General features: G+C 36.4%; 1 protein-coding gene across 6 annotated transcripts in view; it reads right to left on the bottom strand.

Annotated features, from left to right (window-relative positions):
• The window catches only part of LOC131824150 (contactin-4), a 938,389-nt gene that overhangs the window by 708,318 nt on the left and 202,410 nt on the right, over positions 1 to 27,661 (bottom strand). Inside the window, exon 3 of one of the 6 annotated variants that reach the window (XM_059161541.1) lies at positions 19,997 to 20,058. The exons of the other annotated variants lie outside the window; for them this stretch is intronic. The gene's annotated coding sequence lies outside the window, so the exon portion shown is untranslated. The remainder of the gene's footprint in view (positions 1 to 19,996; positions 20,059 to 27,661) is intronic. 6 annotated transcript variants of the gene reach the window in all.

Below are 27,661 nucleotides of genomic sequence, written 5' to 3'. Positions count from 1 at the left end.
TGGGGACAACAGCATTATTCAGCCTCAAAGAACAACCAAAAATTCAATGACATAATCCAATTTAGGTATTCAGTCTTCTACCTGGCATATGGCACACCAGTAGTAACATTATAATAACAGTGGTGAAAGATTCTTATCTATCATAAATAGTTTTTCATAAAGAAGGATTATACATAAAAAAGTAAAGTCAGCACTGAAAAGCAATACATCCTAATATTTTCCCACTGTCTAAAATATTTAGCATTAGGGATGCCTGGATGATTCAGTCAGTTAAGAATCTGCCTTAGGTTCAGGTCATGATCCTGGGGTCCTGGGATGGAGCCCCAGTTAGGGCTCCTTGCTCAGCGGGGAGTCAGCTTCTCCTTCTCCTCTGCGCCTCTCTGTTCCTGCTCTCTTGTGGGGGCACACCCACTCTCTCTCAAGTAAATAAATAATCTTTTAAAAAATTTTTTTAAAAACTAAAATATTTAGCATTAAATTCATCCCTTTGATTTTTGGAATTGCTCCCAGAGAGAACACTGGTTAAAAGAAATTAGCTGTGAGATGGGTTAACATCAAGAACACATTTATCTGATTTGTTAGCTGTCACAGAGCAAAGAACAACACCCAGAAGAATGGAAGGCAGGTTCAAAGGGTTGGAAAAGTAAGCAGGAATATCCAGGAATGATCCCAAGAAGGTCTATGAATCAACATTTGCACCTTAAAAATTTTAGCCCATCCACAGCTCCTGGAAAGGACTGCCCTATGTACTGTGTAATTAAATCTAAGTGGCAACAGTGATTGAACAAGGAGGAATGCTTGACCCACATTAAACCTAATAGGATTCTCTCTTAGAGATTCTAAACTGCACCACTGAGAATTCCAGGCAGGTACAGGAAGAATTACTGTCAAAGAAACTTGTGTGTTGAGAAATCAGAGAATGGAAAAGACGTTCTGGAAAAACTATGATTGGGATAAACATACATCCTGAATCCTAATCCCCATGAGAAATGAAGTATTAAAAATAAAAGGGGTGACAAGTAGCCATATCTCCTGCCTTTTCAAGTTCTTCTAGGGTCAGGTTTTACCCAGTTTTCTGTTCTTAGAATGCAATTACTGCCTGACATATGGTTTCAACAGCCCTTCTCTTTATGTGAACTAGAACTATTTCTACAACTTGCAAGGAAATGATTGTTGGTTGAGAAATGAGCCCACTGAAAGCAAGCTTTCTGTGGGTAATATGAAGTCCCAGCTATGTGCCTAAAGGAACTGAGCAAGACCTATACATGAGCCATATAAAGAAACAACAAAAATCACCCCACAACATTATTTGCAAGAAAATCTACATATACAAATTTTTTTGGCTTATAAATATGATTCATACTCAGCTGTTTCTTACTATTATAGACCAACAGATTTTATATTTACATTCATTTATTTATTCCAAAAATAGTTACTGGGAAAATAAACAGAAAAAATCCCTAACTTCACAATATTTGCTGACAAATCAAGCTACTACTCTACTCAGCCACCACTACCCAAACAAACATCATCAAAATAAATCTAAAAACATAATAGACTCTTCTCTATATATTTCAGTCTGTTTCTCTTTTTGTTGCCTTTTTTTTTGTTTATGTTTTAGATTTTACATATACATGAAGTCATATGGTATTTGTCTTTCTTTTGTCTGACATATTTCACTTAGTATAATACCTTTTAGGTCTATTCATGTTGTCACAAATGGCTAGATTTCATTCTTTATGGCTGAGTAATATATATATAAATATATAAATTGCATATATATACACATCTTATCCAAACAAGTATCTGTTGATGGGCACTTAGATTATTGGTTCAGAATTGGTTACTGTAAATAATGCTGCAATAAATATAGGGGCATATAAGTCTTTTCAAATCAGCATTTTTTTTCCTCACGGAAATATTCAGAAGTGGAAATACTGAATCATACGGTACTTTTCTTTTTTTTTTTTAATTTTTTGAGGAAACTCTATACTGTTTTCCATAGTGGCTGCACCAATTAACATTCCCACTAACAGGGCACAAAGGTTTCTTGTTCTCACACCCTCACCAAAATTTCTCATTTCCTTTAACATTTGTTGTTTATTGTTATTTATTGTTTTTTTTGATAATAACCATTCTGACTGGTATAAAGTAATATTGGGGATTTGCTGTTTGCCAAAATGGGGGTAGGGGATTAAGTGAAATAAGTTAAAGGGATTAAAAGGTATAAACTTCCAATTATAAAGTACATAAATCATGGGGATGAAAAATACACCTTAGTGAATATAGTCAATAATATTGAAATAACTTTTTGTGGGGGCACCTGGGTGGCTCAGTGGGTTAAAGCCCCTGCCTTTGGCTCAGGTCACGATCTCAGGGTCCTGGGATGTCTGTCATATGAATAAATAAAATCTAAAAAAAAAAAAAAAAGAAAGAACTTTTTGTGATAACAGAATTTATGGTGATCATTTTGTAATGTATACAATTATGAAATCATTATGTTATACACCTGAAACTAATATATTACACATAAACTGTATTTCAATTAAAAAAAATCAGAGTATTATTTTTGAAATAATCCTCTTTACACAATCATAACATTTCAGGATTGTAATGAATTTCATTGTCCTGTTACATTCAACAGGTTTCTAAAATGACAATAATCACAGTGTGCTTACCACCCACCCCATACATAAATGCGTATCTTTTCTTGTAGGACTATATGTATCTGTCTTGTCTTACTCTTCAATTTAAAGTTGTAGAGCTTTGTACAACCTAGTCTAAAACAATTATTCCTTAAATATGTGCTGAGTGAATGAAAGGATCCAAATTAAAAACTAAGCAAGGGACATGTAACTTAAAAATTAATTCTTTATCTGGGATGCTTGGGGGCTTAGTCAGTTAAGTGTCTGCCTTTGGCTCAGGTCATTGGAAGTCCCACATCAGCCTCCTTTGCTCAGTGGGAAGCCTACTTCTCCCTCTGCTTCTCCCTGCTGTTCCCCTTGTTTGTGCTTTCTTTCTCTCTGACAAATAAATAAAATCTTTGAAAAAAAATAATTCCATTTCTACCATATGTTTTCTTGACTGCTCTTAAAAGGAAACTTCTAAAGATGCTTACAAAGGTATTGAGAAGTTCTTGATTTTATAATTAGGAATTACTTACTTTCCACTGGGTGGGAGGGGAAATGTTGAACAGCCATATTCTTACCAGGGGGAAAGTGATTTAGTTAAAACTTTTCATCTTAAATGCAGCAAGCACACTCAAGAAATAAATAAGGTAGGTAGACACACAATACCATTCCTTATAAAGGGGTAAAGATACATGCATTATTCTTGGCTACTTTTGCCATGCTTTATGCAGGGAAAGAAACTGTGCACCCATTAGAGGCAAGAGAGTAACAGCCTCCTCTGAACAAGAACATGAGGAAAGGCTTTCATTTTATTCACTCTCTTTAAGTTCTGTTTCCTTATGCATAAAAAGAGCCTAATAATTATGTATCTACCTTACATTGTTTTTGTGAGGCAGAATGAGATAATCCATGCAAAGAACAGTGCCCAGTTTATAATATGCACAAAATATTTAATTATCTTTTAAAATTACTGAAAATTTATTAAATTTTCCAATGTTAAATCTATACAATTTATCTGCTATTATAACACCTTGAAATTATGGTTCATATTTAGTTATGGCTTTTATTATAAACTCTAAAAAGTCACATGTAGGAGTACACAGAAAATTAATGTATGAATAAATGGATGAATCTCCCTCTGTTCAGAATGATTGGGTCTATGAGTTTTGAACATATCAGCTGGTGTCAACAGAAGTGCATTGGCTTTATTATAATACAAAGAAATCAGAAATCCACTAATGACTGCAGAGCTTCTTGGTTAAATGCAAATAGAAAGAGATAGCAGCTGGCAAATCCTGGGTCAAAAAGGATTTTTACCCTGGAGAACAGAAGTCCTGATCTAGACCCTTGCCAAATACCTCAGAAGTAAAAAGTGTGTTAAATACTTACTCAGAACAAAACAATCTTTTCCAAGTGACAGTTAAGAGTATGAAAATTGTCCTAATTAAAAGGCTAAAACAAAAACAAAAACAACCAGATGAGGCATTCCTAATTTTTTCAGTTCTCACAGACATTGGAAGCAAGATAAGAAGAGAAGACAGTGGTCTCATCACTTCAGCAAACTTTTTCCCTTTCATTAGGGTCAGACGTGTGTCTACCTAATAATACACATGTACAAGATCACTGTCAGCTACAAGTGTCCTATAATTGTAATCATCCTTCATATCATGCCTTTAAATAATCAGTAGATAACAAATGGACTCTAAACTCAGATCTGAAGCTAACCTTTGCCATCTACCTTCTACTAGAACTCAAGCTAGTTATTTAATCTCTTACAGTCTCAGTTTCCCAACCTAAAAATCAGGAACAGTATTGCAAGGTTCTAGTAAATAAAAAATGAGAATGCATGACAACTATCTCGTCTTTAAAAGGTATTCAATAAATGAAACCAGAATTATTGCTTTCTTTGAACATGAGAGGAAGGCATGAAGTAAGAGGGGAAAAATTCATTTACTGTCTATATTCTAGAGGCATATTTAAGGGGATTCCTTACATCCATCCTAATTTACTTAAATTATCAATGACATTTTCCATCACTGAATTGGCGAGTACTTCTTTTTCAGGGGTGTTTACTTCTTTCACAGATTTTAAAACCCAACCTGAATTTTCTGTGGGAGGTAAAGGTCACAGAGTTATTAAATTATCCATGTTTATTTCCTAACTTTCCTTTAGCTTCACTTGATATTAATTTAGTATTAACATCCAGGTTATTAAACTAATACTAAGCTAGAGATTACATTTAAATACATTTTTCAGTGGGAAGTGGGATGCATTTATCGTGCTGTCTAGCTACAAGCAAACAAATGGTCATTTGATTCTTTTATCATTATCCCAATGAATAATATCAACCACAGAGATCACTAATGGGTTTCCCCCACACACTCAAAGTAAACAACAATACAACATGATACATAACAAGCTTTAGAGTTATTAAGAGATAATCATATCCTTGGGACTTTCACTGGGCATAATAAGTGGCACTGCTAGAATATGATTATATCTCGATAACAAGGGTCCCTGCAGCTTTCACAAAGTGAGGAAAAAAAGTCATTACTGTAGGGAAAATGTGTATTTATTTTACTGAAACATAAAGCTGACAATTTAAACTAATGAATAGTGGCTCTCCCTGAGATGACAGTATTACACAGTGTAGGAGGTTTCATATCAAGGTTACACAGGCACCATCACCTTGAGGATTCTGGCTTGAAGAGCCATATTCTGGAAGACTAATTTCTGGGGTCTTGACTACAAAGTAAACAGGACTGGAAGATGCTTAAGAGCCTAGAGATCTATGCATCTATTTAAGACAGAGAGAGGACTGAAAATAGCAATGGGAATGGCTTATGCTGCTTATCAGTTGTAAGGTTAGAAACGTGATATTCTGAGCTTCACAAGTTGTCCTGATGTAACATAATTAGGGCAGCTCACTTGAGGGGCTATAGACAGATGGTCCAGTCGACATGAGGTCCCAAGACAAAAACCAGTGACATCAAAATAGGAAATGGTGGTACCTAGATTTAGAAATAGAAGAGCAGAAGAAAGAAAGGGCCATTCATCTTTCACACCACTCTAGGAAATGAAACAAGTTTATTCATGAGAAAAGAGCGTTACTTAAGAGTTTAATCATCAAGGGGTGCCTGGGTGGCTCAGTCCATTAAGAGTTTAACTGTTGATTTCGACTCAGGTCATGATTTCAGGGTTGTGAGATTGAGGCCCATATTGGGCTCTACTCTACTCACCTAAAATTACTCAGAATGGTGGTAATTTCTGATCTAACTCACAAGAAATAGACAACAGCTACTCCTCAAGTCTCTGTTTATTAATCAATAAAATGGGTAAATTAAAACCTTCCTCAGAATTACTGAGAAAATTAAATATTGAGTTTAAAAGCACCATATAGGGACACCTGGGTGGCTCAGTGGGTTGAGCGTCCGCTTTTGGCTCAGGTCATGATCTCAGGGTCCTGGGATCGAGTCCCACTTTGGGCTCCTTACTCAGTGGAAAGCCTGCTGCTCCCCCTGCTTGTGCTCTCTCTCTCTGACAAATAAATAAATGAAATCTTTAAAAAAGAAAAAAAAAAAAGGAATGATCATGTTTAAAAAAATAAAAAAAATAAAAGCACCATGTAATGATAAAATGCTCTATATTTATCTATATTTGTCTCTATATTACTGATATTTGGAGAGATTACTTTCATTAACCTTAAAATGAGATAAGAATGCATTATTTCTCAAAGGGTCTGCAAGTGATACAACTTAATTTTATGTAAGAGATAATACTAGTAGAAAATACATAATAGTTATTTTGTTGTAATATTGCTTGGAAATGCAAACTTGGTATTGTGGCTCATAAGACATTATCCTAAAAAAAAAACCAAAAAAACAAAAAACTGAAGTCTTAAAATATGTGTAAAGGTATTTTAGGAGATTACAAAACAACTAGAGATTCCATTCTCAAAATCAGTGATTGTCAACTGGAGGCAATTTTTTGGCAAAGTCTGGAAACATTTTTGGTTGTACAGATTAGGGATGGGGGTGTGAGGCTGGTTTGCCACTGACATCTAGTGAATAGATGACAGGGATACTTGCTAAATATGCACTTAACTCTATTTGCACTTAACTCATAATTTGAATGATCTCCATCAGTAGGTGTTCATCCGTACAATTCAGGTCTGTGAAAAACTACTTCATCTGCCTCTACATCCTAGGGATAGAAATAGAAGATAATTCACTTCAAATTATTGAGCCCATACACAAATGTGGGATTCTTAGCCCCTTAAATTTCCATTAAGGAAAATTATCAGGTTTGGCTAAATTCAATTCTGGCTTTCCCATTGGGAAAACATAGGGGAAATATCAAAGTGTTGGCAATGTGCAAAGCCAGAAAATGAAATTTTCCAGGGTTCACCATTATCACAAAAACTTGGAACAGCTATAATGACAACCTGTCACTCTGCATTTCTAAGACATATATTATGCCAGTGCTTGACATTCCACAACAGCCCAATATGTCACATTATGTGACATGATATAAAAATATATTGGACACTTAGAATTTGATATTTCCTATAAGTGCATGCTCTTTATCTGAGTTTCACCAATTCAGGGAAAGGAAATACCTACATTTCTGCAGAGCAAATGGAAGACAAATGAAATGATGTATAAATCACAGCACGTAACTGTAGAATGACAGAATCCAAATATTTTCACATGGGTAATTTCATATACTCTAACAAGAAATACAGCAAAGAGTAGTGATTGAGAGTACAGAATCTGGCTTTCAAAACTCAAGTCTCCATATCCTACTTCAGTAATCTTCAGCAAATTACTCACTTCCCTCCCCACCTTACTTTCTTCATGTACTAAATGAAAGTACTAATCCTATTTTCTTCTTTGGGCTATTGTGAGAATTATATACATTAACGTTGACCAAATGCTCAATACACAGTTAAGGGTATTAAATGTACTTTTTAATAAAAAGAGACCCCTCTAGTTTTATATTTTTAAATAACTTTTTGCAGATATCACTGGTTCCTTTTCTTGAGCCTATTGTTCTGCACTGTCCTGTTCTCATAAGCTGCAATGGACTTCATTCCCGGAGACCACTGTGTAACTGTTCAATTTGTTGAGCGGGAATTAAATACACAGTGCATACCTGTATGCAATAAAGGACATAATGGAGTGCAGGGTAACGGAAACAATGTCTGAAGGTCTAATGGGCTTTCAGTCTGGTTCCTCAAAGGCAGAAAATATGTTCATGGCCATAAATGACATCTACAAACAGATATCCCTTGTTTCTTGAAAGTTCATATCATGCTAATTCACTATTGGGAAAGACCTACATTAGCAGAGTACATGAATCTGAAGAGGATTTTCATTTTTATTAAAAAAAAAAAGACAGCAAAAAGCACAAACAGTGTTCAGTGTTCATTCTGTATTATGTAGTTATAAAGGCAGTGCACACACTGAACACACCACCAAACTCGTCCCCAGGAACTACACTCCGCATCAAGCCATGGCAGTTTTGACACAGAACTGTGTCTAAAAGCATTTGTGCTTTACTTTGATTTATTTTGGGCAATTTTTTAAAAGTTTGATTTGTCAGAGAGAGAGAGAGAGAGCGCACACACAAGGAGGGGGGGCAGGTGGCAGAGGAAGAGGGAGACACAGGCTCCCTATGGAGCAGGAAGCCTGACACAGGGCTCGATCCAAGGACCCCAAGATCATGACCTGAGCCAAAGGTAGACACAGGAATCCCTATTTTGGTCATCTTAAAAAGATGTGTCCCAAGCTATTGGAAAAGTCTGAGAAAGGTTATTTTTGGGGACTGAGAAGGTTCAAAAATTTTCTATATAAACTAATGGTAATTGTTTTTTGCCTTATGCCATTAGGGCTATGAAAGCTTTCACAGAAACACTCTACTTTCAGAAAGCAGGGGAATCTCATAATGGAAACTGTGGTAAGGGCTCTGAAGTGCAATTTCAATTCAAAAAATAGGGATCAGAGGGTCACAGTTTTCAGAAATGTGGTCCTAGAACTTCTGGTGGTACATATTATTATTTTTATTTTCTGAACATTTAAAATCTATGTGTACTTATGTTTGTATAAATATGTATTTTTGCATTTATTTTCCACTTATATCACATTTTCTTCTATTTCTATTATTGATATAATTGTACATATGAAGAACATTCATATGTTCTTCATATTTACAATTACTTAAAAATTCATTAGATTTATAAAAAATGGTAAATAGAAAATATGTACCAATGTTAAGAAATATGATCATAGTATATAAATGTCCAGAATTGGTAGAGAACTGATATATAAAAAGCGAAATTCTGTATGAATAGTTAGGTCTATGAGTCCAGAATTTGGGGGGAGGGCAGTTTACAAACATCCTTCTTACTTTTTAACTAGAAACATCTATTTATTCTGGTTCTCTGGAGGAGGATTACTAGTTCCCACCACCATAGTTGAGAACATGCAGCCTTTCCCAGATCCACTGCTGTATCATGCTTTTCTTTAAAGAGAGAAGTCCTCATTACATAGTGACACATTTTGCAAGGGAAACACAACACAATCTAAAATACAAAGCATGACTTGATTCTCTTCCCCAAAGAGGAAGAGACCAGCTGATGTAAAAAAGTCAAGTGCCTCCTTAACAAATGGCCACTGAACCTGAGAACAAATCTGAAAGGTCAGTATGTGTTTACAATATCATTGAATATTTTTCTATTACCATGAAGAATGAAATAGCAACGAAACAGCATAAAGGAGATGAAAGAAATAATATTTTACAACTTACGGAATTGAACTACACACACAATAATTTCCAGGATTGATTTCCTGTCTACTTTTGAAGCAAATAGCCATCAATTTGGAAATCCATGCACAAGTATGTGAAGAATGTAAACATTTCCTACTCAGCAGGAAATTTCTTTAGCTTTCTTGAAAGAAATTTAATGCTGCACACACACACATACACTTATACTGAGGATTGCATAATTCATATCAACTTGAAATTTCCCTAGTTCACTATAAATCAGTTATGGCTTAACTGAACTCCAGGGTAGGCACTGCGACATTTGAAACACTTCAAAAAATCATATTGGTGGGGCGCCTGGGTGGCTCAGTGGGTTAAGCCACTGCCTTCGGCTCGGGTCATGATCCCAGGGTCCTGGGATAAAGTCCCACATCGGGCTCTCTGCTCAGCGGGGAGCCTGCTTCCTCCTTTCTCTCTCTGCCTGCCTCTCTGCCTACTTATGATCTCTCTCTGTCAAATAAATAAATAAATTCTTTAAAAAAAAATCATATTGGTGTCCTACACCTTCACAGGTAGAAAACTGTTCTGTATATAGTCCAAATCCAAGAAAGTCTGGTGAATTGGTAAGAAATGGCCACTGAGTTAGAGAAATGTCAGTTCAAACCTAACTACCGCATTTATTCATTTCTGACCAGAAGCAAAGCATTCTCTCTTAGCTTCAAACTCTACATTTATAAAATGGAGACCAGGATACCTTTATTGCCCAGAGCCAAGCACTTAGTACTAGTACTTAGTACTTAGTACTAGTTTCAAAACCGGTGGCAGCCACTTCTATTCTTGCTTCAACTGAAACCTCACTGCTTCATTCTCTCCACATAATGGAATAAGTCACCTGATGAAAGAGTTGTCAGACTAAAGTTATAGAAATTACTGCTCAATTTCTCCTCATAGTGGGTATACGCAAAAGTATATTTCCTTAACGATTTGCTTAATTCCCTAAAATAAATATTTCTTAATTCCCTAAAATAAATATTTCTTTTCACCCTGAACCATTATAATTTTCACACACACACACACACACACACACACACATATGATCAAAAACCATAGGAAATGTTCCACATTTCTTTCTTTTCTTCTTTTTTTTTTTCCACATTTCTTGATAGTACACTTCTGTTAGGAAAAAAATAACACTTCTAACTATGCATTTTTAGTTCTAAAGTATACAAATGTATTGTTATGTTATTAAATTATACACATAACTAAATATAAGCAATTATTTAAGATGATATAAAATACCTAAGTTCTCATCTGTCCCCCAATCTTAAATAGATACACTTGGCTATGTCTCAACATTTATCTCACCATCAGTAAGTCACTTTTTGTAAAGAAACACCTAAATACAGGAAAAACTGAAAACTTCCAATTTTTATCTTTTTAGAGTAATGAGTATTTCTTATTTTAACCTTGTAAACTACTGTAAAACTTAAAAAAAATGAAGAAACGGATTTCAGGAATTGGACAACAGACAGCACAAAGCTGTGATCATTTAGAGAAAGGACACACATGAGATGAGCTCCTAGTTTATTCCAACTTTATTTCTGTGGGCACTTTCCAGACCACAGGAAATGGAAGTGAAGCCCAAACTGAGAGCAGGGATTTCACTGGGTAAAACAAAGATTAGAGTTCAGGGCTATCTGCAGTTTGGACTTTACAGGGTAAGATAATAAAAAGGAGGGTGCTGTCCAAAGAATGATCTGTACACCTCTGCATAGAGGTCCACTTGAGTCATTGGCTGAACACTAAATAGTAGGGCCCAGAGGAGTTTCTCAAGGCCTGGCAGAGAATGGCTACTAATGGAATTGAGAATGGATTCTATGGCTCTCCCAGGGCTGGAGATGTTGGAGTTCCAAAGGCTATAGTGGAAAATACTTTGTGAACACTCCACGTATTCAATGGAGGCCATAAAAAGGTACTTCCTTAAATTTTTGAGACAGAATGGGGGTCTACTGATATGTCCCATTTTAAAATTTAAAAATGAAACTTTTAAAAATACTTATTCATTTAACAATGATAATAAATCCAATACACATTAAGATAAATAACACACCTTATGGGGGGAAAGTGCATTATCTGAAACAAAAAATAGAGATAAGAGTACACATTTTACACATTTGCAAATTGTTTAAAGGTTTGGCTCAGGGGCTCCTGGGTGGCTCAGTTGGTTAAGCATCTGCCTTAGGCTCAGGTCATAATCCCAGAGTCCTGAGAATCGAGCCCTCCATAGGGTTTCCTGCTCAGTGGGGAGTCTGCTTCTCATTCTCTCTCTACCTCCGTGCTCTCTCTCCCTCTCAAATAAATAAATAAAATATTAAAAAAAAAAAAAGTTTGACTCAATAGAAGATAATTTGATCCATCTATTTGTCTCTATGTTTAGTCTTACATGATATCACATGTCATATAACCTCTGGAAAAGACCACTGAACACTTGTAAGAAACTGAGACAAAGACAAATTTCAGTATTCTGAAAAAAAGCTTCAAAATGTTGATCACCTGAAAATCTTAGTCACCTCCTCAGGGTTCCCTGAACCAGACTCTAAGAATACTAACAGGATACCTTGGAAATAGAAAGGATACCTCTGAGAGATTAAAAGAGTTGGAAAATATATGTGAGCACAATTTGGGCAAAGATTTTTATAAAGAAAGCTCAGCACAGGGGTGCCTGGGTGGCTCAGTGGGTTAAAGCCTCTGCCTTCAGCCCAGGTCATGATCCCAGGGTCTTGGGATAGAGTCCCGCCTCGGGCTCTCTGCTCAGCGGGGAACCTGCTTCCTCCTCTCTCTCTGCCTGCCTCTCTGACTGCTTGTGATCTCTGTCAAATAAATAAATAAAATCTTAAAAAAAAAACAAGAAAAAAAGAAAGAAAGCTCAACACAATTTTCTTTTCAAAGGATCTCTGATTTGTAAGAGAATCATTCCTTGTGATTCTGTTTTCAGACCTGCAGAATTGGTGGAGGAGGGAAGAGTAGAGAGGGATTCAATGATCTAGGCTGGTCAAACCCACTGTAATAGTGCCTGAATCAAGAGAATACCTAGCTGCAAGCAGACCCAAATGCGTATTTCCTGAGTTTTAATCTGCGGACTCAGGAAAGGTGGATCCTCTACTTTTGGGGGTATCCTCAAAGTTCTCAGGAGCCACCTATCTCTGTCCCACCAAAATATCAAGAAAAGTCAAGGTTAAAGAGAAACAGCTCAATGAGAGTACAGTTGAAACCTCTGGACACAACACTGCCTAAGGTAAATCTCTGGATTTGTCAAATATACAGTTAAAAGTGACAAAAAAGAGTCTTGATAGTACCAGAAAAAAACAAACAAACAAAAAAAAACAAAAAAAACCCACATTCCTGCTCCATATAAAGAAACCCATACCTTAAGTTACCTTCTTAGGCTTTTGACTAACCAGAAAGCAGCATAATTTTCATTAAGTTCATGCCTCACAGAACACAAACAGGTTGTTCAGTGTAAAATAGAGGAGTTTCTCTCTGCCTTAAAAGAAGCAATGCTGGGTGGCTTGGTCAGTGGAGCATGTGGATCTTGATATCAGGGTTGTGAATTTGAGTTTCATGTTAGGCATAGAGCTTACTTAAGAAAAATAAAATCTTAAAAAAAAAAAAAAAAAAAAAAAGGAAGCAATGTCACGGGAAAAATACCGCAGCCACATTGTCTATTTTCTCCATCATTCCTCTCCTCTCACCCCACATTCTACTCTGAAAACCTAAGCTATCTGAGCCAGACCAAAGCCATGACCCTGGAATTTCATACCATACTCTAGATAATGCTTCTCAGCTGGGAGTGTTTATGCCACTCCCATACCGGAGGGTACTTCGCTATACCTGGAGACATTATTTTACTCACAGTGTGTGTGTTACTGGTATCTAGAGACCAGGGATGTGGCTAAATGTCCTACATTGAACAGAATAGGTTCCATAACAAAGGATTATCCACTCCAAAATGTCCATAACACTGAGACTAAAAAGTACATCGCAATAAAATAAACTTCCTTTAGGAATTATTTTCCACCATTATCACCCTCTGCCCATCAGCATAAACACAAAGCCACCTGCAGGAAGCAGCACAGTGCCAACAGTGGCTGCCTAACTTGCTTACAACAAGCCCAACACCATTGCGCTGTGGCAGGACTGCCCTTCTCAGTCAAGCATGCTTTAGTCCCCGTGCAGTGGGCCCATTCCCCCAAAAAACCAGCACAAACCTCTACCACACCACTTCTTCAACCAGAGAGTGATGCAGGGCCTCTGTTCTAATAGAGTTGGTATCCGGTCTCATTTCACAAGTAGACCAGAGCACATATATTTAAAATTTGCCACATTCACACCAGGACCAAACACTGCCCAGAGTAGGAAAGCCTCTGCAAATGGCCTAAAGGAAAGAGACTCCAAAACACAACAGCAGAGTGCACGCAGCACACACCAGGGACACTCCCTGAAGCACATATAGGCCATAGGCACTGTATGACCTCTTCTTCATAAGGTCATTACTTTCAGAAACAGGAGACATAAGAAACAGAAGAATACAAAGACAACGTGCTAAGACAGAGGAATTTATTCCAAATGAAAGAATTTATCTCAAATAAATTTATCCAAATGAAAGAACAAGACAAGGCCACAGCCGAGATCTAAGCAAAACAGATAAAAATAGCATGACTGATGGAGAATATAATGCAATAAACCTGAGGATACTCACTAGGCTTGAGAAAAAAAAATTTTTAAATCAATGAGACTCTTACCACAGAATTAAAGAGTTAAAATAGAATCAGTCAAAGATGAAGAGTGCAATAACTAACTTTGGAAACAGCTTCATGTAATGAAGAATTAGTATAAGTAGTAGAATGAATTAGTGACCTAGAAGACAAAATGATGGAAAATACTGAAGCTTAACAAAAGAGATAAAGAATTACGCAATGCAACACAAGTATAGACTTAGGGAACTCAGTGATTCCATCAAGCATAATAACATTTGTATTACAGGAATCCCAGAAGAAGAGAAAAGGGGCCAGAAAATTTACTGGAAGAAAATGACAGCTGAAAAGTTACCTTATCTGGGGAAGAAAATAGACATCTAGATTCAGGAGGCAAAAAGAACTCCTATAAAAATCAACAAAAGCAGGCAAACACCAAGACATATTGTAACTAAGTTTGCAAAATATAGCAATAAAGAAAAAATCTTAAAAGCGGGGAGACAAAAGAAGTCTGTAACTTACAAGGGAACACACATAAGGCTAGCTGGAAATTTTGCAACAGAAAATTGGCAAGCCAGAATGGAGTGGCACGATATATTCAATGTGCTGATTGGGAAAAATCTGTAGCCAAGAATACTCTATCCAGAAAAATTATCATTTAGAATAGAAGGAGAGATAAAGAGTTTCCCAGACAAAAACTAAAGGAGTTCATGACCACTAAACCAGCGCTGCAAGAAATATTAAAGGGGACTCTTTGAGTGCAAAGGAGAGACCAAAAGTGACAAGAATAAGAAAGAATCAGAGAAAATCTCCAAAAACAATGAAAAACAAATAATGAAATGACAATAAATTCATATTTATCAATAATTATTTTGAATATAAATGGGATAAATGGTCCAATCAAAAGATGTATGGTATTAGAATGGGTAACAAAACTAGACACATCTATATTTGACTTTAAAGAGACTCAGGTTAGACAACAGCCAATTGAAAGTGAGGAGGTAGAGGACCATTTATCACACAAATGGATGTCAAAAGAAAGTTGGAGTAGCAATACTCATATCAGAAAAACTATACCTTAAAATAAAAACCATAAAAAGAGACAAAGAAGAGCACTATATAATCATAAAGAGGCCAATTCGGTAAGACGATCTAATAATAGAAAATATTTCTGCACCAAATATGGGAGCATACAAACATAGAAGACAATTAAAAACAAAAATATAATTAAGCTAAAGGATAATAACAGAATAATGGTAGGGAACTTTAACACACAACTCCAATCAATGGACAGATCATCTAAACATAAAATCAATAAACATAAAAACAATGGCTTTGAATATCACACTGAACCAGATGGACTTAAAAGATATATTAAGAACCTTCCATCCTAAAACTAAATACACATTCTTTTCAAATGCACAAGGAACACTCTTCAGCATATATCACATATTAGTTCACAAAACATATCTCAACAAATACAAAAAGTTTGAAATCACACCATATACTCTTTCTGACCGCTATGAAAACAGAGGTCAACAGCAAGAAAAAAAAATTTTTTTAAAGACCACAAACACAGGGCGGTTAAACAACATGTTACTATTTTATATGTTGAATGGGTCAACCAGGAAATCAAGGAAGAAATAAAAATATACTTGGAAACAAATACTAATGAAAACACAATGGTCCAAAACCTTTGGGATGCAGCAAAAAGTGGTCATAAGAGGGAAGTATATAGCGCACCTGGGTGGCTGTTAAATGTCTGCTTTCAGCTCAGGACATGATACCTGGGGTCCTGCACTGGGGAGTCTGCTTCTCCCTGTCCTTCCAGCCCTTTCTCAGCTCATGCTCTTTCTCTCTCTCTCTCTCTCAAAACAAATAAAATCTTTAAAGGGGAGGGGGACGCCTGGGTGGCTCAGCTGGTTAAGCATCTGCCTTCAACTCGAATCATGATCTTGTGGTCCTGGGATTGAGTCCTGCATTGGGCTCCCTGCTCTGCAGAGAATCTGTTTCTCTCTCTGCCACTCCCCCAACTTGTTCTCTCAATCTCTCTCTTTCTCTCCTTCTCTCTCAAATAAATAAAATCTTAGAGAGAGAGAGAGAGAGAGAGAGAAGGAAGTATATAGCAATTCAGTCCTACCTAAGGAAGCAGGAAAAATCTCAAATCTTAACCTTACACCTAAAGAAGCTAGAAAAAGAACAACAAAAGAAACCTAAAGCCAGAAAAAGAGGGGAAATAAATAATAGAGATTAGAGCAAGAATAAGTAATATAAAAACTAGAAAAACAATAGAATAGATCAATGAAACCAGGAGATAGTTCTTTGAAAAGAATCAATAAAATTGATAAACCTATAGCCAGACTCAAACAAAACAAAACAAAACACAACAAAACAAAAACAAAAACAACCCACCCATAACCTAAAAAAATAAAATCAAAACTGAGAAAGGACAAATAACAACCAATACACAAAAATACACAATTATAGGAGAATGTTATAAAAAACTATATGCCAATAAATTGTGGACAACCTAAAGCAATGTAAGATAAGTTTCTAGAAACATACAAACTACCAAAACTGAAACAGGAATAGAAAACTTGAACAGACTGATAACCAACAAAAATTGAATCAGTAATCAAAAACTCCCAGCAAACAAAGGTCTTAGGCCAGATGGCCTCACAGGATAATCTTATCAGACATTTAAAGAAGAATACCTCTTCTTCTCAAACAATTCAAAAAGTAGAAAATGATGGAAAACTTCCAAATTACCCTGTTGTCCTAGCAACAACAGTAAGACAACAAAGAAATAAAAGGCATCCAAATTGGCAAGGAAGAAGTAAAATCTCATTATTTGATGACCCTCTATAGGAAACCGAGAAGACGCCACCAAAAAAAAAAAAAAAAAAAAAAAAAAAGTGCCAGAACTGATACATGTACAGCAAAGTCTCAGGATATAAAATCAATGTACAGAAAATCTGTTGCAATTCTAGGCAGCAATAATGAAGCACCAGAAAGAGAAATTAAGGAATCAATCACATTTATAATTCCACCAAATCAGTAAGATACCTAGGAATAAACTTAAGCAAAGAGGTGAAAGATTTGTACTCTGAAAAGTACTAAACCCCGATGAAAGAAATTGATGATAACTCAAAGAGATGGAAAGAGATCCATTCTCATGGACTGGAAGAACAAATATTGTTAAAATGTGTATATCACCTAAAGCAATCTGCACATTTAATGCAATCTCTCTGAAAATACCACCAGCTCTTTTCAGAGCCAGAATAAACTTGAAATTTGTATGGAACCAAAGAGGACCCTGAATAGCTAAAGCAGTCGGGTGAGTGGGGGGGAGAGGGTGGGAAGCAAAGCTAAAGGCATCACAGTTACAGACTTCAAGTTATATTACAAACTGTAGTGATCAGAACAGTATAGTACTGACACAAAAATAGACACATAGACCAATGGAACAGAAAAGAAAGCCTAGAAATAAACCCACAATTATATGGTCAATTAATCCCCCCAAAGCAGCAAAGAATATCCACTGGGAAAAGACATTGTCTTCAATAAATGGTGGGGGATAGCTGAGTAATTACATGCAAAAGAAGAAACCGGATCTTTTTAACAACAAACACAAAAATAAATTCAAACTGGATTAAAGATCTAAAGGTGAGACCTGAAACCATAAAAATCCTAGAGAAGAACATGGCAGCAATCCCTTCAAAATAGGCCATACTCACCTCTTTCTAGATATGTCTCCTGAAGCAAGGGAAACAAAAGCAAAAATAAAAAACTGGTACTACATAAAAATAGAAAGCTTCTACACAACAAAGGAAACAATCAGCAAAACTAAAAGGCAGCCTACTGAATGGGAAAAAATATTTGATAATGACAAATCCAATAAAGGTTTAGTACCCAAAATATAGAAAGAAATGGTACAACTCATACCTAAAAATGAAGTAACTCAAGTAAAAATAGGCAGAAGACACGAATGGACATTTTTTCAAAGAAGATATACAGATGGCCAACAGAAACATGAAAAAATACTTAACATCAATGATCATCAGAGAAACACAAATTGAAACTACAGTGAGATATCATCTCACACCTGTCAGGATGGCTAAAATTAACAATAGAAGAAACAACGGGTATTAGCGAGGATATGGAGAAAGAGGAGCCTTCTTAGGGCACGGGAGGGAAGGCACACTGGTGCAGTCAGTCTGGAAAACAGTATGAAGGTCCTTCAACAAGTTAAAAAATAGAACTATCCTATGATACAGCAATTCCACTACTAGGAATTTACTCAAAAAATACAAAAGTACTGGGACACCAGAGTGGCTGTCGGTTAAGCATCTGCCTTGAGCTCAGGTCATCATCCCATTGTCCAGGGATCAAGTCCTACATCCGGCTCCTTGATCAGCAGGGAGCCTGCTTCTCCCTCTGCCTGCTGCTTCTCTTGCTTGTGCTCTCTCTCGCTCTCTCTCTCTCTCTCTGACAAAATACAAAAATAATAAGTCAAAGAGTTACATACATTGTGATATTTACAGCAGCAGCATCTAGAATAACCAAATTATGGAAACAGGCCAAGGGTTCAGTGAGTGTCTAGTGACTGATGAATGGATAAAGAAGAGGTGATACATATACAGACACACATACAATGGAATATTTCTCAGCCATAAGAATGAATGAAATCTAGCCATTTGCAAGGACATAGATGGAGCTAGAGAGTATTATGCTAAGCAAAGTAAGTCAGTTAGAGAAAGACAAATACCATGTGATTTTACTCATATGTAGAATTTGAGGAACAAAACATATGAGCAAAAGGGAAAAACACAGAGAGAGAGAGAAAGAAACCAAGAAACAGACTCTTAACTACAAAGAACAAACTGATCATTACCAGAGGGGAGAGCAGTGGGGGGGGGGGGGGGGATAGGTTAAACAGGTGATAAGGATCAAATAATACACTTGTGATTAGCACCAGGTGTTTTATGGAAGTGCTGAATCACTGTATTATACACCTGAAACTAGTATTACACTGTATGTTAACTAACTGGAATTTAAATAAAAACTTAAAAATAATCATTTTCCATTTTCATAGGGTAGCATTCTCTGGATTGCCAATGCACTACTTGGATTTCCGAAAACACTCAGGCAATATTATAAGCCCAACACAAAACTTTACTATTTCCCAAAGCTGCTTATATTAATATTGTATTATTCACACTTGAAAGTAATTTAATTTGAGTCAAAGCACTAAAGTAGCCCACATGAGAGTATACAGAGATACATGAGCATGTACTTGCTTGCTTATTCAAATCAGAATTGTAATGCCATAGCTGCTTTGACCACAGTGTACCAGAGGAAAGAAAAGGGGGTAAAAAGAGCAAAGAAAGGAAAAGAAAGAGGGAAGGAAAGAGGGAAGGAAGGAAGGAGGGGAAAAGAGGGAGGGAGGAGGAAGAAAATCAAACAATCAAAGAACCTTAATTTAATGGGTGGACTATTTGTTTAGCTCCAAAACATGTTCATTTGGTTTGAGGCACACCCTGACTGCAAAAAGTAATGTAATGATTTCAACCTAGGAGCTCTGAGAGAAGAAAAAGAGACATCTAAATGTCTCTGTGCATAGAATAAAAAGAATTTGAAGCAGAATGCAAAATGGCACTTCATGGAATTGACCTGAGCTTTCATTGACCAGGTTCTATGAATCTCCATGAAGCCATGGCATGCATGTAAAGACATTCACCCATATTCAAGCTTTCATTCACTTCCCCTTTCCTGTCTGACTTTCTCTCCCCTTGCCATTTACAGTCTGCGCTCCAGAGACAACCTATTGGGGCTTGATTTTGTTACCTCGGCCAGCATTCCTATAGGAGACTTCATCCTGTAATCCTCATCTTTCCAGTGGTGCATGTCTATGAAATTAAAATGGAAGAGATTGATTCCTCAGGTATGTGCCTGCTGTTATTGACAGTCATTCCAGATCAGTCCCTTCGAGGCAAACAGCTCTTGCACGAAAAATACCTTTGCTTATCATAAGCTGAGGCTCTGTGCCACTGAGATGGCAATTTTGGACCCATATGGCAGCAGCCTGAGATGAGCTAGAGTGCTCAGGAGAGTGAACTTAAGCAATCCTATGGTCTTCCATTAATCTGAAATCCATTAATCTGAAAGTCCCAATTTTTCTCCGTTTTAAAGCTCTCATCCCATTACAATACTTCATAATATGCAACTAGTTACTCATTAAAAGAAAGATGTTGCTGGCAGCATATTGCAGACAATTAGAGTTTTAGTATTTCAAATTCTAAAATTTAGTTCCATTTAAAAATTTTATAGTATATTTTCATTGTGGTAAAATATATTTAAAGTAAAATTTAACATTTCAACTATTTTTAAATGTACAATTCAGCAGCTTATGTACACAATTTTGTGCAAACATCACCACCATTCAACTCCAGAACTTTTTTTTATCATTCCCAACACAAATGCTACACTCATTAAAAAATAACTCTCCACTCCCTGGTAACCTCTATTCTGTTTTGTGTTGTTATGAATTTGATTATTCTAAGTACCTCTTAAAAGCAGAATTTTATATTAGTGCTTGTCCTTATGTGTACAGCTTAATTCACTAGATTTTTAAGGTTCACCCATGTTTCAGCACATATCAGAATTTCACTCCTTTTTAAGGCTTAATAATATGTCATTATATGTTTACATTGTATTTCATTTATTCATCTATTGGTGAGCACATAGGTTGTTTGCACTGTTTGGCTATTGTGAGTAATGCTGCTATGAATACTAGTATACAAGTATTTGAGTCCCTGCTTTGAATTTACAACTTGAGTCATTTTTTGCTCATTTAAGAACACTGCCTGAAAGCCATAACTTGTTATAAAATAAAGTAATACAATAGACATTTTCCATGTGATTTTATGTGACTTTGTGGCATAGGTAGAGAAAATTGTTACAAATATGAACACAGCTACTTAGGGCACTCAAGTTACGTATTGAAGCATACAAAACAAATCAGGACAAGAGTTGGTAATACTCTTTCTTTCCTCCCAAAATACATTGTCCCTACTACAGATCATGAACATGGATTTTATATAAACCACTATGACTCTATTTCTAAGTAGCTCCCTGTCTTGAAGTTAAAATCAAGGTCAAATCATGTCACTATGTATCATAAGACCCGTCTCCAAATCATGTCACTATGTATCATAAGACCCATCTCTCTATTACAACACAAACAGTCAGGTGATAGACTAGAATAAGGCTTAAATAATTCTGAAGTTAATGTGACCAGGAACATCCTTCTTATCCAAGTCAATGCATTACTTCACTGGTTTCACAAATGGAAAACTGAGATATTACATTGCATAGAACCAATGCTAGAGAAACTACCTCTGACAAGGCTAAGTAAAGAAAAAGAGACTATTTAATGTTGATGTGAACAAAAGGTAACAAAATAGTGGTACTGCGAACACAGGTTATTAAAAATTATTATTGCATGCCAAAAAGTAAAATTCTGTAAACCTTATTTTAATAGAGCTCTTCTCATTTAAACAATTGCAGAACTCCACACTTTTTAGAGGTTTACGGAGTCTCAGTCACACTAGGAAGATTATTAAACTCTCGTGGCAGTTCTGTGAAAACATGTTATTATTTCCATGTAAAGCTAAAGAAACTAAGAGTTTTAAATAACTCTCATGGGGGTACACTGTACATAAATGGTGGAGAACAACTTTGAACTCCTATCTATATGACTCCTGAATTGAAGCTTTTTACGGCTATGCTATCTAGAATTGTTCCAAGCCGCACTTCACAACTGGGACAATGCTTCAAACAAATACGTGTTTATGAGGGAGTTAAGAATTAATGTGCCTTGCGAATTAAAATGGGTCCCCTTAGAGCTATAAAGTGGAGCCTGCTCAGTCAGCTTTTGACAGTGCCCAAACTACCTGGTATTTCTCCATCCTGAGAATTTAGCAACCTAAACATGGCTCCACATGGATTCACCTACCATTTCATTTAGACCTCTCCCCTGAGATTCTAAGGTTGGCTCTTTTGGCCAAAATAACATATATTAGGAATGAAGCCATATCTAGAGTGTTATAGGAAAGTTTCACTATTACCACTGTAATTATTCTTAATTACAACTGCTGTTTCCTTTAGGACAAGTAAACTTAGCATTTATGTTATTCGCTTACAGAAAAAGAGTGATAATAATCCATAAAGAAATTATCAACCAAATGTAGACTCGTATGTTTCTTTTTACTCTGCACTGTCATTAATAATTTTAGAAGTCAGCAGTGTGGTTCTGAGTTCACATTGATATTTGCTTCAGGATAATTTATGACAGACCAAAGTGGCATAAGCAACTAGAACACTAGTCATTATTAACATGGTAAATTAAAATGGAATACTGACTGATGTCGTGTAAAATTAATGTGCCATTAACCTTAACTGTGCCAATAAAGTTACATTACGAAAGTCAACTACAAGAACAGTTATTCACCTGGGATACACAGCAAATGTACATTAAATCTATGTTAATATGGAAGGTACATGTGAAAAGGAAATAGTAAATGAAATCAACTATTAAAACACAGGTTGAAATCCAAGTCACAAATTTGGGCACATAAGGTTTATTAGCTTAGCATTCTCTATGCAATTACACTGATTTTGTTTAAACAATCTGTATTATTTTATCTAGCAGTTTTGATTAAAGTTTCTTTTTATATACACCATTAACACATCTTACAAACTTTGTCAGAGAGCAGAGTTTAGAGCTTGAAAAATAACAAGAAATAATTAAGTTCTACCTTCACATTCTATACATGAGGAAACAAAGATCTAGGCATGCTGAGTACAGACTGAGGCACAGAGCCTCAGTCTAACTCTTACTCCCAAACTGTATTTCCTGTAACCTGCTGGATTTTCCATTCCAGCTCATTTCTTGTTGCCAAGGAATCTTCTTAATTCCTTGAGTCTGACAGATTGTAGAAGACCGACATGTTAAATAAGTAAATAAGTAAATAAGTAAAACACAGGTAATAATACTTAATATATGGATTTATTGTAAAAGATGAGCAAACTGCTCTTGAGATCTTACTTGAAATTGTAAAATGTTTTAAAATTATTTTATTATTAATATAAATGAAGGGCTTGAAAAAGCTGAACTTCAAGACATCACTTTTGCATACTTTCTCTTAAGAAGGCTCTTCTTGGGGCGCCTGGGTGGCTCAGTGGGCTAAGGCCTCTGCCTTCAGCTCTGGTCATGATCTCAGGGTCCTGGGATCGAGCCTCACATCAGGCTCTCTGCTCAGCGGGGAGCCTCCTTCACCCTCTCTCGGTCTCTGCCTGCCTCTCTGCCTACTTGTGATCTCTGTCTGTCAAATAAATAAAAAATTAAAAAAAACAAATCTTAAAAAGAAAAAAAGAAGGCTCTTCTCTCTGAAGAAGCCAAAAACTATATAAGCTTTCAGTGAAGAGAAATGTATTTTCTAGGCACACCTCATCCAACTTATTAGCTTTCATTCTTCCTGATACCTGGATATCTAAATTAATAATATTTCTCTTATATGATATGTGTTAATATTAAGTTATATTTAATATAATTACGTAATTTATACATATTATACATAATATTTGGACAAAGCTTAAAACATAGTATACATTTAATAAATACTGAGAAATATTAATTTACTTTCTTCTTCCTTTTTCAAGCTCCTCTCTTTAATAGGTATAATGAAATTAAAAATTTTAAAAAGTACTAACAGGCAGTGACATATTTGGATTGACAAAATAATTTTATTACAGTAGAAATTACTTGATAAGCCTCTCCATAACATAAGCAAACAATATAAAGATACAAAAGAAAATCTGTTCCTTGAGATGATACAACATACCCCTAAGCATTCTCAATTAAAATAGAGTACCTATGGTCAGGGTACCTGGGTTGCTCCAGTTAAGCCTTTGCCTTCAGCTCAGGTTATGATCCCAGGGTCCTGGGATGGAGCCCAGTATGAGGCTCCCTACTCAGCAAGGAGTCTGCTGCTCTCTCTGCCTAACCCCTTTCAGCTTGCGCTCTCTCACGCTCACGCACGCTCTTGCACTCTCACACTCTCTCTCAAATAAATAAAATCCTTTAAAAATAAAATAAATAAATAAAATAGAATACCTATGGCTCTCACACAGTAGGAAACAAATGTGAAAAATCTGGATTGATTTTAGAAATGTTTCAATGGGGAAGAAGTCATCCCATCTAAGGGAGAAGAATTCTGATATGTTAAATGACACTTGCTGTATCCTGGCATTTTTGACAATTCTTGATGGAGGCAGGGTTGAGCTTTTCCAGTGTAAGCCATCTTTCTGATTAAAATACTTCCAATACCATGTATTTCCAGCACATTCTATAGCCTTCCCTTTATAAGTATATAGTGAAGGATCTATTCACATGTTGACACATCAATATCCTCAAGCACTCACTTTAAACATATCAGGTCACTTCATTTAAGACTCATATTTAAAAAAATTTTACTTAAACCTAAAAAAATAAAAAATGAGGAAAATGAAGTCAAAAGACTAAGTTTTCTCCAATGAGTCTGAGAAAACATACCGAAGACATCTATCCTTGGGGCGCCTGGGTGGCTCAAAGGATTAAAGCCTCTGCGTTTGGCTCAGGTCATGGTCTCAGGGTCCTGGGATGGAGCCCCACATCAGGCTCTCTGCTCAGCAGGGAGCCTGATTCCTCCTCTCTCTCTGCCTGCCTCTCTACCTACTTGTGATCTCTGTCAAATAAATAATAAAATCTTAAAAAAAAAAAAAAAAGACATCTATCCTGTTGATTCAAAAGTAAGGTAACACTTTGAAACAATGTTCATCTTCTCAGAGAAAAAGTTATTCCAGCTTTCTGGGCCACAAGTTCTGGGTGTTAGCACATCCGTCCTTTTAAAGAAATTACTAGCATGCTGTGTTTGGTTTACTGTCTCTTATCTTGCATTTTACAAACTGTATCAAAGCACGGAGTATAACAGCTCCAATTTCTTTCACAGCAGTTACACCATAAGAGAAAAACTGACAGATTAAGTAGAAGAAAGCCTCTAAAGTTACTGGAAACTCTGACTTTCCATTAGAACAGAATAGTCGACAAAAGAATACTCGTAAAGAAATAGCTTGGTGATCCACCACACCATTAATGGGTGGGTACAAAAATGTGCTTGAAGACTCTGTGAGAGGGAGAGGTACAATCCCGGGAATGACAGATAACGTCTACAACTGTGCTTAGAAACTCTTCTGGGTGAGAATAAAGATCTAGAGTTCAAATGTTGCTATTAATTTTTCTGGATATTTTAGTTATTATTTTGATGAATCTCTGGTTGCCAGTTCTTCTAAAAAATAAACATATCTGGTCTTTACATAAATTAATGAGGTTAGGCTAAACAAAACTCCAACCACTTCACAAACCAGTACCACTGTTAAAAGAGTTTAGAAATACATTTTGTCTTCTTTATGATAATCTGTTAGGTTTAGATTCAGTGGGCAGTGCTACTCCTCATGTTTATACAGAAACTTACAGTGTGCTTGAGAAATATTTGCCATGTGTGGTCCAAACAACCACACCAGGAAACAGGTAGACATGATATTACAACACCTTTTTAAGAGATGAATGGCCTACAGTTCTCATAGTTTGAATATGGTGCCTAACGGCAGATGTAATTAGGAAGGTGATAGTGTGCCAATATGTGGGATGAAAAGAAGGCCTGCAAGAGAGGGAAATATACTGAAAATCAGAGGAAGATATGCACTGGATCAAACTCAATTTGGATGCTGTCTTTTTTCTTTCAGTTACTTATTTTAAAACTTTGCATCAATATGTGTTTAAAAGATAATCATGGATAAATTAAACCTTTTAAGAGGCAACTTCTGGGCACTTGGGTGGCTCAGCTGGTTAAGCAACTGCCTTTGGCTCAGGTCATGATTCCAGGGTTCTGGGATGGAGCCCCACATCGGGCTTCCCCTGCTCAGTGGGGAGCCTGCTTCTCCCTTCCCTCTCCCTGCCACTCTCCCTTGTGCTCTGTCAAATAAATAAATGAAATCTTTTAAAAATAAAAGAGGCTTAACTCACTGAGCCACCCAGGCACCACCCATTTCAAATGAAAGAAATCGGGACACCTGGGTGGCTCAGTTGGTTAAGCAGCTGCCTTCGGCTCAGGTCATGATCCCAGCGTCCTGGGATCGAGTCCCACATCGGGCTCCTTGCTCAGCAGGGAGCCTGCTTCTCCCTCTGCCTCTGCCTGCCATTCTGTCTGCCTGTGCTCGCTCTCTCCCTCTCTCTGATAAATAAATAAAATCTTTAAAAAAAAAACAAAAAAAAACAAATGAAAGAAATCTTACAAAAAAAAAAAAGGTAACTTCTACGTACATATTATTAGGAAGACGTGACATGATACATAGTGTTTTATGCCATATTTACAAATGAAGTGGTTAAACATGACCTCCCCATAGACCATACCTTATGTCCCTGCTTTGTAGAATTCCCTGAGGAAAAGTGCTCTCAGGATATTATCAACCCAGTTTTAATGTGCTTATTAGAAAAATTTAAACTAGCCTCTGCCTTCAGCTCAGGTCATGATCCCAGGGTCCTGGGATCAAGCCCCACATCGGGCTTTCTGCTCATCAGGGAGCCTGCTTCCCCCTCTCTCTCTCTGCCTGCCTCTCTGCCTACTCGTGATCTCTGTCTGTCAAATAAATAAATAAAATCTTAAAAAAAAAAAAAAAAGAAAAATTTAAACTATTGCTAACCCTCATTTTAGAATTTTTCTTCCTGCAGTTAGTCTAATTTGAAATCTAATGATTTTTGTTGTTGTTGTTTTTAAGATTTTATTTATTTATTTTTGTGAGAGAGAGTGCACACTTACAAGCTGGGGGATGGGGTGGGGCAGAGAGCAAAGCCGACTTCCTACTGACCGGAAAGTCCAATGGAGCACTTGACACTGGGACCCTGGGATCATAACCTGAGCCCGAGGCAGATGCTTAACTGACTGAGCCACCAAGATGCCCTGAAATTCCACAGTTTATGTAAGACAGGTATGGAGGAGGAGAGGCCCCAAATACATGCTGAAAAGAGATAACCTTTTTGAATTCAAATTTCAATAGATAAAACCAGAGAGGGAGATAAACCTTAAGAGACTCTTAACTACAGGGGACACACTGAGGATTGCTGGAGGGGAAGTGGGTGGAGGGATGGGGTAATTGGGTGTGGACATTAAGGAGGGCACGTGATGTGATAAGCACTAGGTATTACATGCAACTGATGAATCACTGAACTACACCTCTGAAACTAATAATGCACTATATGTTAATTAACTGAATTTAAATTAAAAAATTAAAACTCAAAAAAACAAAACCAAATTTGACTGTTAAATAAATGAATACATAGAGCACACACAGAATGAAACATTTTAAATATTAGTGTTTAATATCTGTGTACTAATAATTGAAAAAGATATTCTG

Source organism: Mustela lutreola, chromosome 2 (genome assembly GCF_030435805.1).
Source record: "Mustela lutreola isolate mMusLut2 chromosome 2, mMusLut2.pri, whole genome shotgun sequence".
NCBI classification, from domain to species: Eukaryota; Metazoa; Chordata; class Mammalia; order Carnivora; family Mustelidae; genus Mustela; species Mustela lutreola.
Note: the sequence above shows the minus strand (reverse complement) of the source record. Positions and strands in the feature narration are given on the sequence as shown.